We start from the raw sequence: 16310 nt of genomic DNA on the forward strand, positions 1-16310 counted from the left end.
ACTAGTCATAAGACGAGTTTGTACAATCCCATTGAATTCCACCACTTAATTGTATCTTGACAGATACGTATTTCGACCTCACCTTACTGTTGAGGTCGAAATACGTATCTGTCAAGATACAATTAAGTGGTGGAATTCAATGGGATTGTACAAACTCCTCTTATGACAAGAAAATATTGCGAATCGTATAAAATACGGTAGACTCCAGTGGGCTGGTCACTTAGTGCGAATTTCGGAAGAAAGAATAGCAAAAACAATATTCAACGAAAAACCAGATAGGGGGCGACAACTTCGTGGAAGGCCACGCACACGTTGGCTGCACGCTGTGGAATCGGAACTGGGGACCCTGAACGTTACAATACGCCAGGTATAGATGTATCGACGCTGTAGCCAACCAGGTATCCAGGTAGGTAAGTGGCCTATCAGAAGCAAAACAGATTAGTTGCACAAATAAAATAACATTTCGGTGCACTACAGCTGCCACAATGTTTCTGATATGTTGCAAAACACTTTGTGCTCAGCTGAAGCTCACTCTTATTTTTATCAGTTCCGCATGTTCTCTTAGAGGTACAATAGCGTTACAAATAGCATTGTTGTTTATATGGTGGACTTACAGGCAGAATCTCCAAATAGAATCGGTGGCGTGATGGTTGTAGTTGAAGGTTGCAAATCTGAAGATCCATGGTTCGATTCTCAGATGGTTTTCGTGTTTTTATTTTCATTGTAGCCGCAAGATGCGGCATATAGACTCCACCTCTTGCGCTTTTTGTGTTACAAAGGAGTTCCACATACGACGCGCTATACACAATTCATACCTTTAGTAAGTCACATCACAGTTGCTGTTACTGATTGAGAAACAAGTGTGCTGCTTGAGCCATAAAGTTGTATACCGATTGACTCAGTTCAACGAATCGAGATGATGTCTGTGTTTTTTTTTTCTTCCTAAGCAATGGAGGGGGAATCTGCTTAACAGACATCCTGGGTTCTCCAGGAAGTGCGGGGTTAGGGACCACCTCCAACAGCAAACGAGACTATATACCCGACCCGCTAAACCGTTTCAATTGCCGCCAAACGTCCCATCGTCCCTTCGGTACAACTAGAAAGTAATGCTTCAAAGGGGGGCCAGTGCACAACGCACCCTCGAGGTTAGCTGCGTCGAACATCGTGACTCGCTTTTTTAGAAGAACACCATGGTATCGTGCCAGCGCGTTGCCGGCTTTCCAGGTGGCCTTACCACGCCCTATGTGCTCGGAAGGTGGGAAGGGTCGACTTCGCGCCTGCTTCCCTCTGCACGACTGGTATCAAGAATGATGATGCCGCGTGCACCCCAAATTGATCTCTCTGCGATAGGGTCTATTCGCCAACACACAGAGGGGCTTGCCTACGCCTGCCCCAGCCTTGAAGAAGACCCTTTTCCGTCCTCGGGCTCGGAACCCGCTCGGTTGACCGACGCGACGCCGCGAAAGCGACGATACAATATCGTTCTTCGCGCGACCACTTGTTCGATAAAAGGATCGAGTTCGACCACATGGCACGGGTATGACCCATGAAGCCGACTCCGAACCTTTGGACCTCCCATTATTTTCGCCTGAACTAGCCATCCTTGAGTCCACGCGCCACCTTCTGTGTAGCACCGAGAAGATTTTGACGATAGCCGATAAAATGGCGTTCCAGCCAACTGCATCTTTACTCATCCTCGGCAGCGTCAGCAGAGCTTGCTTCTGTCAGGGTCTTTGCAGTCCCATTACTTGTGCCCCGGTTCCAGGCACTTGAAGCAAACTTCGGGTTGCTCATATATGCCCACAAGGCATACCGACCATCCCACCTTGATGCTCCCTAACTTGACTACCTTGGAGGCGTCCGCTGCAGATAGCCGAACCAATGCTACCTGCGTCCCTTTCCGTAGCCGAACGGCTGCAGTGAGCGTCTCCACTTCACACTGACGCCGCAGTGCCATGACGAGCTCTTCGACTTCGGTTATCTCGTCCAGGTCTTTAACCCTTAGATTCACCTCCGTCGTGAGTGCCCTCACCTTGACCGTCTCTCCTAGGACTTCCTCCGCCAACTTCTTGTAAGCGGCGCCCTTTTGCGAAACGTCCCGCTTCAGCTCGAGGATCATCTCGCCCGTCTGGGTACGTCTTATTCGACGTACGTCGGCGTCGAGTTCACCGAACTTGACGTCACTCCTCATCGCCTTCAAGACGTCCGAGTACTTAGCCTCGTCCGTCGTGATGACTAGGGCATCGCCCTAGACTTCTTGCTACACTTATTTACCTGGGCCTTCTTTTCGGCCCTTGACGTCTTCGGTTTCCTCTTGTTCTTGACCAGGGTCCAAGAGGCGTCATCCCCTTCTATTTCCCTGGTCTGGGGCGGCTGAGAGCTCTCAGCCTGCCGTAACCCCTTACCACCGTCTCTCCTGGGTGGACGGACCTTTCCAGGTCCTTCCTCCCCCGGTTTTGGAGGTACCTGGCCGGGGTTCAGCTTCCCAGCCCCACTACCCTTGTTCGGGGTAGTAACCCGAGTTGCTCGGGAAAAGAGGTCTACCACGCCAGAGACCAGCATGACGCGGTAAGGGACAATTACTGTGGAGGGTGCCCATCTACCCCACAGGCTCCATTAAAGGCCTAGCTCATTATTTTACCCCCCTGTCCATGCATCCCCTCGGCACAGGTCGCTTATCACCTTGGGATTAGGGGTTAGGGATGGTGCTCCCCTTGGTCGCACCCCCTCACTCTAGCTGATGTCAGAAGGACAACAGTGCCCAGGCTGCCCTACCAGCTAAGTACAAAACCGTTAGCTGGCGGTCAATTGTCATCGGAAGACCCGTGGAAGCGTGAAGTTGGAACTTGTGAGGACCAGAGCTGTGTAGGTCGCTCCTTCCCAGATGTCAACTCACCATTTCGCAGCCCGATGTCTGTGTGTATGTGTGTGTTTGAATGTCTGTATGTTGTAACTGCTAGTGACGTGCTAGAAAACTTTATTGGCATCCAAAACTTCCACATGCCAGATTTGGTTTCATTTGCTTGATTAATTCTCGAGTTATGAAGAAATGTGTGTTTTATTTGTATGAGTGTCCCCCTTCCCAAAAGGGAGAGGGGTCTCGAACCATCTTGAAAACCTTCCCTGGCCCCAAAACCTCTGCATACAAATTTTCACGCTGATCGGTTCCGTAGTTTCTGAGTCTATAAGGGTCAGACAGACAGTATATTTTTGGGTCTTGGGTTAGTGGGAGGAAAGGAATGGTTGCGGGCATTCATGGAAGTTGGTCAACCTGGTCGACATGCTCAGGTGGTTGGACATACCTGGGGTACTCAACGGTACCTGTAACGGGGTTCGACGGGGCTTCTCCTCGGCTCCGCGAATGGATAGCCGACTGAGCTGACAATGGATGGTAGGTTGATGCGTCTATGCTTCTCCAGCTCCTCGCACTTTCTCCGCTTCACGGGATAGGCAGCCGACGAAGCTGAAGTGTTGGACACGTTGGCGGTTCGTTGAAGCTCCGTCTCGGCTCCGCGATTAGGGCCGGAACGTTTAACACGGGGACGCTTGGGAATACTTCGAGGTTCGTTCCCGGCTCTAAGGGAAAGACAGCCGGCGAGGCGGGAGCGTTCAGCACGTGGACATGGCTTGAGAAATTGTCGAGGCTTTTTTCCGGCTCCGCGGGACTTACGATGCACTACTGGATTTTCTCCAGACGGCTAGAGCCCGTTAACCGAGCACACCCTTAGCTAGTCGGGACGTTTTAGATTCCCTTCACCAGCACACTTAGTCTACGCCAGACAAACGCTTTACGAGATTTTTTTTTAACTTTTCTCCGGTTTATCGAGAGGTTTGTAGTCAATGACAGTCAAGTTACGACTCCCGATCAGTCGACGTGTGACGATCTCGGCTCCCTCGATTTTCTTTTCTCTCCGCACCCCTTATTCGGCGTTCGGCTGGTGTTGCCTTTTTGCTTCCAATTTTGCTCCGGCCCCAGGGAGAAGGGATAGGTTCGTTGTTTGCTACTATATCTGGTAACATTTTGTGTGAGCAAGAATGATCTTAACTTTTTTTCCGGCACTTACCCTACACCGATTTACCCGAAACAAGTTTCATTTCACAGGGGCCCTCCTTAGCCGTGCGGTAAGACGCGCGGCTACAAAGCAAGACCATGCTGAGGGTGGCTGGGTTCGATTCCTGGTGCCGGTCTAGGCAATTTTCGGATTGGAAATTGTCTCGACTTCCCTGGGCATAAAAGTATCATCGTGCTAGCCTCATGATATACGAATGCAACAATGGTAAGCTGGCTTAGAAACCTCGCAGTTAATAACTGTGGAAGTGCTTAATGAACACTAAGCTGCAAGGCGGCTCTGTCCCAGTGTGAGGATGTAATGCCAATAAGAAGAAGAAGAAGAAGAAGAAGTTTCATTTGTCAGAGCATATTGTTCCGCTGTTCCATGTTAAAAAAGGCCGGATCGGACTATGGGCTCAACAGTTATGACCAAAATACATTTTCTTCTACATAACCGCTAGGGGATTTATAAGGTTTTTTGATAAACTTATTTCTTCTTAAATTTTTATCTGATTTATTCAATAATGCCACTTCAATTAAATTTGGTGACGAACACAATTTACATAACATTTTATAAGGGATGGTTATGTCTTAACGTTGCGCCTAATTCAAGAAAAAAATCATCTATCATAACATCATGGATTGCTATTGGCTATGGATTGCTATATATCAAGCCGAGTTGCCTTGGTAGACCAGTTGGCCTGAACTCCAGAATGGTTTGGAGAACTTAGAACATCCGGTTTGGACGTATCTAGATCGTATATCATGCACATGCCCTCTAAGGGCCTGTATGGTTTGCAATTGACTTTGAACTGAGCCCAGTTGACATGGTAGTACTCAAGAATGATTTGGAGAACTTAGAACATACGGTTGGGACATATCCAAATCGCATGGTCTCTAAGGGCTTGTATGGACCCCATGGGTTGCTATTGGTTTCGTACCAAGCGTAATTGACCTGGTAGACCAAGGTTCTGAAATCCAGAATGGTTTGAAGAGCCTATAACATCTGTAGAAATATTGTTTGCATTCATTATTCGTCATCTCTTAGGTAGTATTGGGTACATTTTTGAGGAAAAAAACAGCAATAAAATCGTCCATGCATGATACTCGTGTGCAATTTCGTCCATATAAAAGTGGCCAATTGACCATCCTTGCTCCGACGATTCTTGTTCTTCAATAACTCTACATTCCAACTGGAACAAGGCCTGCTTTTCAACTTAGTATTCTATTAGCATTTACTCAGTTATTAATAGGAAGCTTTTCTATGCTCGCCATTGCATGAGTATGTATCTTGTGTGACAAGTACAATGGATAAACTATGCCCAGAGCAGGGATATGGTGCGGCACAAAACTCTTTAAGTGCGACTCCCACTGTGGACTCCCACTGTGGAGACAACCCTTTAATTTGAAAGGGTCGTGCTGGTGCAGTTCGTTGTGCTCAGCTCGTATATTTGGGTTACACGCTTAAAATCAAACACAGAGATGTGTTTGCATCACACAAAACGGACCTAATGCGGAACATCCCCTAGATGAGCGATAGTTACACAGCCACAAAAATAGCTCGTGTGGTTTTATTGAAGCTTGGATTTCAATATTTTCAACAGTATTTGGTTCCTCATGAAACAAGGAATCTGTACAAACGTTAACATGTTGAAAAGGACAGTTATCACGACCGTACGAGGCATTTTTGTGCCTGTGTAACTGTCGTTCATCTAGGGGATGTTCCGCATTAGGTCCGTTTTGGGTGATGCAAACACATCTCTGTGTTATTAATTTTAAGCGTGTAGTGCGGAAAGACTCTCGACCCTTTTTAACTTCGTTCATGTCTCTCAGAGTAAAGGTCAATACTCTCTCTATGATCGACTCTGTGCGAGAGCATACAAATGTTAAATTGCTACGATCACACGCTAAGGTTGATTTGATAATGCCGAGAATTAATACAGATTATTAAATTAATAAACAATGTCCATGAAACTTCTATAATTGTGCGAATCAAACTGACATTACATCCTTTGCGATATAATCCTAGAAGATATTGCGCTAAATAAAACCATTGTAAAAGTGATCATGTGCTACTGTGCATGTATTTTGAACAACCTCAATTATGTTTGAATAATTATTTGCGTGCTTGAACTTTCCATATCAACAAACATATTCGTACAATCGAGTGGCTGTCACAAAGTTACCATGGCTGATAGCAGGAAGCGTAAATTCGAAATTGATTTATTTAACGTCCATGCCGAAAAGAAAATCGCGTGGTGTTGTGAAGTGCTTGCGAAATTACAGTTTTATTAGACATTATGCTACGCTGCATAAGGAAATTGCCAGAGAAAATGGATTGCTAGAACAGATGGAATCTGAAGGTGGCGAAGTAGATGTTGCCGAAATCAACCGGAAAAAAATCGGGGTCTATGCCAAGGCTTTGGTTGAAATAGTGACCGTCGTTGATGTACCTCCAAGAATCCTCAGTTGTGCACCGCTTCGGAGGATTCTTGATCCTATTGAGAAAAGAATGAACGAGAAAATTGGAGAAGGAACCCAGCGAATAGACTCTCGATCGGTCCTGCGTCTCATAAAATTAAAAAGAAAATTTCGGAAGAAGCTAACGGAAGACTGGTCTGTCTGAAGTTAGATTCTGCTTCACGATTGGGCCGAGATGTACTTTGCGTGAGTATTCAATTCATTGACAGAAATTTAGTCAAAATCCGAACATTGGCTACGATTGAATTGAAGCAACGGCACACCGCGGAGCATCTCGAAAAAGTTGTGCTCAAAACATTGGCATCTTACCAGATCGATGTTTCACAAATATACAGTTGTACAACAGGTAATGGCTCAAACATGCTTGCAACCAATAAGCGACTTATTAAGCAACAGGAGTTGAACATTTTAAATTGGATGGATGACGACAACGCGGATGACTGGGAAGAGTAAGTAATAGATTCCGTGCCGATAGTTCGAACGAGCCAGACGTGTGTGCTGTGTCTCATCGCGGATTGTGTTCGGTAGTGAAAAGGCTATTGTGTGGTGCTCCTACCTACGGATCCAAGGCGATCACTGTCGGCGAGTAAAGTAGCTGCTTCTGGCGACGCCAGTGAAGCAGGCTATTGTTACTGCTGCTACCTACAGCAGCAGGGGCAGATAAGTGGCAAAACTTTTTATTGTTCTCCCTTCTGTTTTATACAGAGTGGGACTGCTTAGAATTAATCAAATTAGTTTTTTTTCTAATTTGCTATTAGTTTTAAGTTAGTATAAGCAAAATTATCCTTCCACCTTGCGGGGTGAGAATGGAGGCGGAGACTGGAGAAGGCAATGTGCCTGCTAAAGATGGAGGGCGCACTCGATTGTACCATGCGGCTTCGCCTGGGCCTTGGGTTGTTTACTTTCGGCAGAAAGTAAAAGCCTAGATTTTCTCGGCATTAAACGAGATTTGACGCGTCGTTTTCCGAAGCTTGATTTTAGCCAGATCAACAGGAACAAACTACGCATCACCGCACCTACATACCAGGTGGCACATGAAATTGCTGGCGACAGGGCGTACAATGTTGAATATATGGTTTATGTCCCTCGCGGGAGGTCGAAATTGAAGGTGTGATAAACGCAGCGAGCCTGACTTGCAAGGATGTGCTTGCGGGAAAAGGCCGCCTAAAGAATGCAATGGACTCTACCGTGGATATTCTGGACTGCAAGGAATTGCATTCAGCAGCCACGGTAGATGGAAAGAAGGTATATTCCAAGTCAGGTTCGCTTCGGGTGACGTTCGCCGGTTCGATGCTCCCAAAATATGTTGATATTGAAAACATGCTATTTCCGGTGCGTCTTTTTGTGCCAAGGGTATTTAATTGTACCAATTGCAAACAACTTGGTCACACTGCCGAGTTTTGTGACAACAAACCACGTTGTGGCAAATGTTCTGAAAGGCATCGGGAGGAGTCCTGCCAGCAACAGGCAACAAAATGTGCTTATTGTGGTTTGAATCCTCCCCATGGTTTGCAGGAATGCCCGGTGTACAAAAAGCGCACCCAAAAAGTGAAGCGCTCGTTGGTACAGCGCTCCAAGCAGTCGTATGCGGAAATGGTTAAGTCGCAAGACACATCCGCCACAGCCACTGCATCGACTGCTATTTCAGCCACCGTTCGTGTAAGTGATTATTATGATTCCATATCCATCGATGAATTGGACTCTGACGCAGCCGATATGGATGATCCTGCGGAGGTACACGTGCCCGAAAAGAGGAAGCAACCGTCTTCCCGGGATCGCGCCGCAAGAGAACAAAATCATCCATAAAAGCTTGGCAAAATCTGAAGGTAATGGGGTTTATTTAAAATCGAAGCAACCTGTCCCTACTGCTTCTTTTGATCCTAGTTGCAGTAAGGCATTCCCGCCATTGTTAAAATCCGATGTTTCGAAGAAACATCCGGCTAGAGAATCAACGAAAGAAAAAAGTAATTCGCACTTCTAGTAAAAGTATTCCGTCCAAGCGAGGATTGATCTCCTTTAAGGACCTTGTGGACCGTTTTTGAACTTGTTCAATATTCCGAATTCATTGAGGCCAATCATTGACCTCTTTATTCCAACAGTTGAAAGTTATCTGAAGCAATTGACTGTTTCATGCCCCTTCTTGCAGAAATTGTATCTTTCGATGGATAATACGGCCAACACCGAAGATACAATCACTGTGCTGCAGTGGAACTGTCATAGTCTGAAAAACAAATTAGACGTGTTCAAGTTTTTGATTCGCAATTCCGATTGCGATATATTTGCACTCTGTGAAACATGGCTTTCTTCTGAAGATGAAATCAACTTCCACGATGTTAACATTATTCGCGAAGATCGGAATGATCATTATGGTGGCGTTCTTTTGGGGATCAAGAAATGCTGCTCCTTCTACAGAATTCCCATTCCGTCTGTTCCCGGCTTAGAAATCGTCGCATGCCAAGTAAATGTGAAGAATAAAGATCTTTGCATAGCTTCAGTGTACATTCCTCCAAATGCCTCTATTAATCGTCGACATTTTTGGAGCGCAGTCTCCTCCTATCATCTCCAGTATTGATATTGGGTGATATGAACGCACATGGTATTGGATGGGGCGAAACGTATGATGATTATAGAGCGCCCATTTTCTATGATTTGTGTGACGATTTCAATTTGAATATTTTGAACACTGGTGAAGTAACTCGAATAGGACCAAATGGTCAACAAAGCCGTATTGATCTGTCTTTATGTTCAAATTCACTATCATTAGATTGCACGTGGAAGGTAATTCAAGATCCCCATGGTAGTGACCATATGCCGATAGCCACCACAATTAAGAGTGGCTATCAACAATCTGAGCCAGTTAATGTTCCTTTCGACCTCACGAAAACATTGACTGGCCAAAATTTGCATCGGCGGTAAAACTGGTATTGAATCAACTGATACTCTTCCACCTTTGGAAGAATATCGATTCCTTATTGAGTTGATTCAAAAAGCGCACTAGAAGCTCAGAAACGACGCGTTCCAAGTACATCTGTCATCAGAAGACCAGCCACTCCTGGATGGGATGATGAATGTACTAAGTTGTATTCTGAGAAATCTGATGCCTTCAAGGCCTTCCGTAAACACGGAAGGTCAGAGCTTTGAAGAGTATTTGAGGCTCGAAAGAAAACTCAAAAATCTTCTCAAGGCAAAAACGTAGCTACTGGCGACGTTTTGTCGAGGGACTATCACGAGAAACCTCAATGACAACACTTTGGAAAACGGCTCGCAACATGCGGAACCGCATTTCCAACAATGAGAGTGAAGAATACTCCAATCGATGGATATTCAACTTCGCAAAAAGGTCTGCCCAGATTCCGTACCAGCAGAACCGCTATTTCGAGAATCAGTCACTGATCCCGGTTCTTTGGGTGGACCATTCACAATGCTGGAACTTTCTATGTCTCTTCTTTCATCGAATAACTCTGCTCCGGGATGCGATAACATCAAATTCAATCTTCTTAAAAACCTCCCAGATATCGCTAAAAGACGATTACTTGACCTGTACAACTGTTTCATGGAGTACAACATTGTGCCACCTGAATGGCGACAGGTCAAAGTAATAGCTATTCAAAAGCCTGGGAAACCAGCGTCTAATCACAATTCATACCGACCGATTGCCATGCTATCATGCATGAGAAAATTATTGGAGAAAATGATCCTTTCAAGAGTCGACCATTGGGTCGAAGAAAATGCATTGCTTTCAAATACTCAGTTTGGATTTCGAAAAGGGAAAGGAACAAACGATTGTCTAGCGTTGCTTTCTTCAGATATACAACTGGCCTTTGCGCACAAGGAGCAATTGGCTTCAGTATTCTTGGATATTAAGGGCGCTTTTGATTCAGTTTCCATAGAAGTACTGTCAGACAATCTGCACAGTAGTGGATTACCCGTTATTTTGAACAATTTCTTGTACAATTTGTTGTCAGAAAAACAAATGAATTTCACACTCGGCACTCTGACAACTTCCAGAAATAGCTACATGGGCCTTCCCCAAGGATCATGTTTAAGTCCCTTGCTTTATAATTTCTATGTTAAAGATATTGACAATTGTTTGGAAGGACAATGCACGCTCAGACAACTTGCAGATGATGCCGTGGTCTCTCTAAGAGGTCCAAGTGCAGCTGTCTTGCAAGGACCATTGCAAAGTACCCTAGATAATCTGACTGTTTGGGCCAGACATTTGGGGATCGAGTTTTCACCGCAAAAAACTCAGTTGGTTGTGTTTACTAAGAAGCGGTATCCTGCTCAACTGAAACTCAAGCTGTTGAATGATGACATCAACCAATCTTTATCTTCTAAATACCTTGGGGTCGTGTTTGATTCCAAATGTACCTGGAAACTCCACATTGAGTATTTGATACAAAATGCCGGAAAAGGATCCATTTTCTACGTTCTATCTCCGGAACATGGTGGGGTGCTCACCCGGAAGACCTCATCAAACTCTATAGAACGACTATTCTCTCTGTTTTAGAGTATGGCTCTTTCTGCTTCCTCTCAGCAGCTGATTGCCACCTGATCAAATTGGAACGAATTCAGTATCGTTGTTTGCGTATTGCCCTTGGCTGCATGCATTCAACGCATAACATGAGCCTGGAGGTGCTTGCTGGAGTCACTCCTTTAAAGCACCGTTACTGGGAGCTCTCACTTAGAATACTCGTCAAATGTGGAACAAGTAACACACTTGTTCTAGATAACTTCGATAATATGCTTGAACTAACTTGTCGTTCAAGATTCCTTAGAGTCTATCTCAACTACATTTCTTCAGATCTTTGTCTTCCGTGTTATATTCCACCTCGAGTTCACTTCACCAACGACAGTTCCTCAATTGAATACGATCTGTCCATGAAACATGCTATTCAAGGAATACCAGATCATCTTCGAAATATTTCTATTCCCTCCCTTTTTTCAGAAAAATATGAACATGTCAATTGCAACAACAGATATTTCACTGATGGTTCTCGCATTAACGGATCCACTGGCTTCGGTGTTTTCAATGTAACTTCAACCACCTTCCGGAAACTTCAGGAACCGTGCTCGGTTTATGTTGCTGAGCTGGCAGCAATTAACTTCGCTTTGGGGATAATTTCCAATCAGCCCGTAGACCATTATTTCATCTTCTCGGATAGTCTTAGTTCCATCGAGGCACTCCGGCCGATGAAACCTGTTACACGCATCTTACTTTCTTACAAACATAAGAGAGCAGATGCGTGTTTTGGTCGAAAGATCATTCAAGATTACCTTTGTTTGGGTCCCATCTCACTGCTCAATCTACGGCAATGAGAAGGCAGACTCGCTGGCAAAGGTGGGCGCACAGGAAGGTGAAGTTTATGATAGACAATACTCGAGCAACGAGTTTTTCCCATTAGTCCGTCAGAGTACTCTTCAAAGTTGGCAAAGAAATTGGACACACAACGAACTTGGACGGTGGCTATTTTCCATAGTTCCAAAAGTTTCTGGGCGAGCGTGGTTCAGAGGTGAGGACTTAAGTCGAGGCTTCATTCGCACGATGTCGAGGCTTATGTCCAATCACTATTCACTAAACGCACATCTGTACAGAATAAACCTTGTCGATAGCAACTTATGTAGGTGCGGAGCCGATTATGATGACATCGATCACGTAGTTTGGTCCTGCTCGGAAAATGACGCCTCCAGAGAGCAATTATTGGATACCCTTGTGGCCCGAGGTAAACAACCCTTCAGGGAAGTTCGCGGTGTTTTGGGAGATCGTGATGTTGTCTATATGCAGGCCATTTATAGTTTTCTTTGTGCTTCTGACATAAAAATCTATTTATTTATTTATTTATTCAGACTAAGGCCGAAGTGGCCTGTGCGGTATGTAAGAGTCTTCTCCATTCGGCTCGGTCCATGGCAACACGTCGCCAGCCACGCAGTCTACGGAGGGTCCGCAAGTCATCTTCCACCTGATCGATCCACCTTGCCCGCTGCGCACCTCGCCTTCTTGTGCCTGTCGGATCGTTGTCGAGAACCATTTTCACCGGGTTATTGTCCGACATTCTGGCTACGTGCCCGGCCCACCGCAGTCGTCCGATTTTCGCGGTGTGAACGATGGATGGTTCTCCCAACAGCTGATGCAACTCGTGGTTCATTCGCCTCCTCCATGTACCGTCCGCCATCTGCACCCCACCATAGATGGTACGCAGCACTTTCCTTTCGAAAACTCCGAGTGCGCGTTGGTCCTCCACGAGCATCGTCCAGGTCTCGTGTCCGTAGAGGACTACCGGTCTAATGAGCGTTTTGTAGATGGTCAGTTTGGTACGGCGGCGAACTCTATTCGATCGAAGCGTCTTGCGGAGTCCAAAGTATGCACGATTTCCAGCCACTATACGCCTCCGAAACATAAAAATCTAACATTTTGTTTTTTTTTTTCTTTCTTTAAAGTTTTTTTTTGTTCTGTCCCTTCCTTTTTGTTCCGTAGAGCTCCACAGCTCTTGCCATCCGGAAGATGCTCCAGTCTTCCTCGAGCACGACGACACTCCACATCGTCCCTGACGCCAAATGCCCGGATGAGAACCTCAAATTTCCTGATCCCAAATCCTAAGCCCCGTCCATCCTTAAACATTGTAAACTAACCTCGAGTCACCACGAGTACGCTGGCTTCTACCCCCTCTTACTAACCGTATAATAAAATGATATTGATTGTATATATCACAAAGAACAATGGCTCCGTAAAGTGTTATACACGCCTGAGCCTACCAAATAAACGAAATTGGAAAAAAAAAAAAAAAAAAGAGTAAGTAATATGATTAAATAATAATTAACTTAAGGTACCCCGGGGCAAGTGAAAATACGGGGTAAGTGGGTACTATGGCTGCCGATTAATCGGTGAACGTTTTTAATGGTAACAATGTTCTAGAAAGATGAAGCAGAACTATCAACGAATTCGACTGACACAAAAATATTTGGAATCAAAACCATTTGCGGCACCATACTAATGGTATTGTTTAATCATGACTTTAAACTACTGGCAAAAGCTATTACTTATATTTTCATTCAATGGATTCCCAACTAAATAGTCGTTTTCAAATTGATCCTTGATGTGGAAAGCGAATACTTTGAGCAATGAAATAGTGTGACACCGAAAATGATTTAAAAGTTTTGATTAACATCAAAATCTGCAATTTTCACTTGCCCTTGAGTTTTAACATACATGGGGCAAGTGGGACATATTTGAACAACATTTTCGATAGAGCCAGTTTACCTGTTTTTAGATTGTTGACTAGTGAAAAATAACTTCGACACTCATATATTATATGGATCTGAATCAAATGCAGTTGATATCGTTGGTTTCGTTGTTTAGAAGTAGTATACAGTTGATTTACCAAATATGTAATTTACTTTCTGAAAATTATCTCCCCCATGGAAAAGAGCAATGGTTATAACTATGCGAAATTTTCCGTTTACAGTGCAAACAATATATTCATTTAACAATAGATTAACAGGTTTTGTCTAGTGTTTTGTTATTTTTAAACTTTGCGTCAGATTGACAGATCTTCAGATAAATAAAGTTCTTAAGACATAAATTGGCCATTTCGATCTTTTAAAAATTTACAACACTGCGCATAGCCTGAATAAAGACGTTCCCTTTAAAGTTCTAATTTATGTAATAATTTGTGTTCTAAACAGAGAAACATTCATTCGAAAAGTGAACAAAGATTTGCTTATCCTTTCTATCAAACACATTTGGTAAGAAAGTAAGCGAATGGAAAGCCAGACAACAACCAATTAAACAGTAAACCGGATGTTGTCTTGTTTTTATATCTGCTAACCTTGAAATCCCTTTCTTTTTGCAAAAACAAAAGTCTGACAAGCAATAAACCTCCATCCATGATCTGAAATACTACGATTCAGAAATTACATGAACATTATATCTACATTCTTCAAATTAGTTTCGTTCGACAGTTTAAAGCAGAATAGGTCCCACTTGCCCCGTTTGAAGGGGTAAGTGGGTCCCACAGGTAAATTTATTTATATCACTACCAATATTTTTTGTAACTGAATAAATGGCTTACAACACGTCTACACTTCAACAACGGAAGCATATAATGATGTATCCGTGGTTAATGTCCTAAAATACCCTGTTTTCTAAGTATGCGTTAACAATTTTGCTGAACTAGCGTTTTTTTAGGTCCCACTTGCCCCGGGGTACCTTATATTAAATAACAAGCTCAACTATAGAATCAACGAGACGACTGATGATTCTGATGATGACAGTAATGGAGATGTGGATGCAGTTAATCCGATTCCCCCCAAAGACGAAGAAGGCTGTTACAATTCGGATGCTAATCGAGAAATGATGCTTCTTGAGAAAATAACTCCAATATTTTCCGGTGTTCGATGTGCAGCTCATACTGCGCAACTTGCAGTATCGGATACCATAAAGGGGCTAAGTTAAGAATACATCTGAGCAACATGCAAGCGTTCGTCAAAAAATTGCGAAAGACCCCTTACAAGCATATGTTTAAGCTTAACAAAATGGAGGCACCTAAATTAAGCTGTGATACGCGACGGAATTCATGATACGACAGCGCAGCGTCAATCAAAGCCAGCAAGGAGTTCATCTGTTAAATTACGAAAAACGATAAAGAAGTTGCGCTTACAAACGAACAGTGGAATTTCATCGGCAGCTTCATTGACGGCTTTGGACCCGTAGCTCAGCTGACGAATACTTTGCAGTCATCACAGTTGACATTTGGCGATTTTTATTTGGCATGGGTACGATGTAAGCTTCAGCTGGGTAAAAAGGAAAATGTTTTGTCAAAACAGCTGTTGAAAAATATGGAAGTTCGTGAAACAGCCCTAACAGACAACAAAGCCTTTTTAGCAGCAATTTATTCCGATCAACGAATCAATTATCGCAGTAGATCACTCATAACTGATGATCAACGCCAAGCAGCTTTGGTGAGTACATTCTGATAATGTTTATGCAATCACGATTCTATTTTTGTTTCTATTTAGGAACATCTTAAGAATGTCTGGAGAAACATTCAGCGTGTATCGCGAGGTAATTCATCAATTGTCGCGACAGATGATCCAAAGGAGGGTACCAGCGGTGACTCGGATGACGTTCTTGAGGAATATTTTCGCTTTTATGAGGTATCAAAGGACTCTAACGTATCTACAGGCCTGTTCGATCGTCTGAAACTCAAAAAGGATCAGTCAATATTGGACTACTGGTATGGTCAGAAGCAATCAAACCCAGATTTATATAGCTTAGCGGTTGTAGCGCTTCCAACACCAGCTACGCAAGTTTCAACAGAACGAGCCTTCAGCACCTTGGCATTTATTCTCACAAAATTGCGAACTCGTCTGAGCGAAACCACATTGGAGAACATCTTGTTAGTAAGATTGAATGCTGATGTGTTCAGGCAAATTACTGTATGACTTCTACGAAGTGCTGGAAATGTTAATCGTTCTTTTTATTTTTGTACATAATACCACAGAGAACAGACATGGAGGCTCGAACAAAATTTCTTGCAAAACATGTGTAAACAAACACACCGAACCACAACGCCAACGACGTCGACATTGCAACTCACAATCTCATTTTGACAACACGATGGGGCTGCTCTTGCATGCATAACGACACTAAGGACTGTATCGAAAATAAGTTATCCACATCAATAAAATCGGATGAATTTTAAAAATTTCTAGCAAAATATGTTAATTCTGTTTGATAAGTTTTATAAAAGATATGATACTAAATAAATATTGCATTATT

General features: G+C 43.8%; 1 protein-coding gene and 1 pseudogene across 1 annotated transcript in view; both read left to right on the plus strand.

Annotated features, from left to right (window-relative positions):
- Window positions 1–16310, plus strand: part of LOC134227874 (neuropeptide SIFamide receptor) — a 580289-nt gene that overhangs the window by 342517 nt on the left and 221462 nt on the right. The window lies entirely within an intron of this gene.
- Window positions 15002–15973, plus strand: LOC134219094 (uncharacterized; annotated as a pseudogene).

Source organism: Armigeres subalbatus, chromosome 3 (genome assembly GCF_024139115.2).
Source record: "Armigeres subalbatus isolate Guangzhou_Male chromosome 3, GZ_Asu_2, whole genome shotgun sequence".
Classification (NCBI taxonomy): Eukaryota; Metazoa; Arthropoda; class Insecta; order Diptera; family Culicidae; genus Armigeres; species Armigeres subalbatus.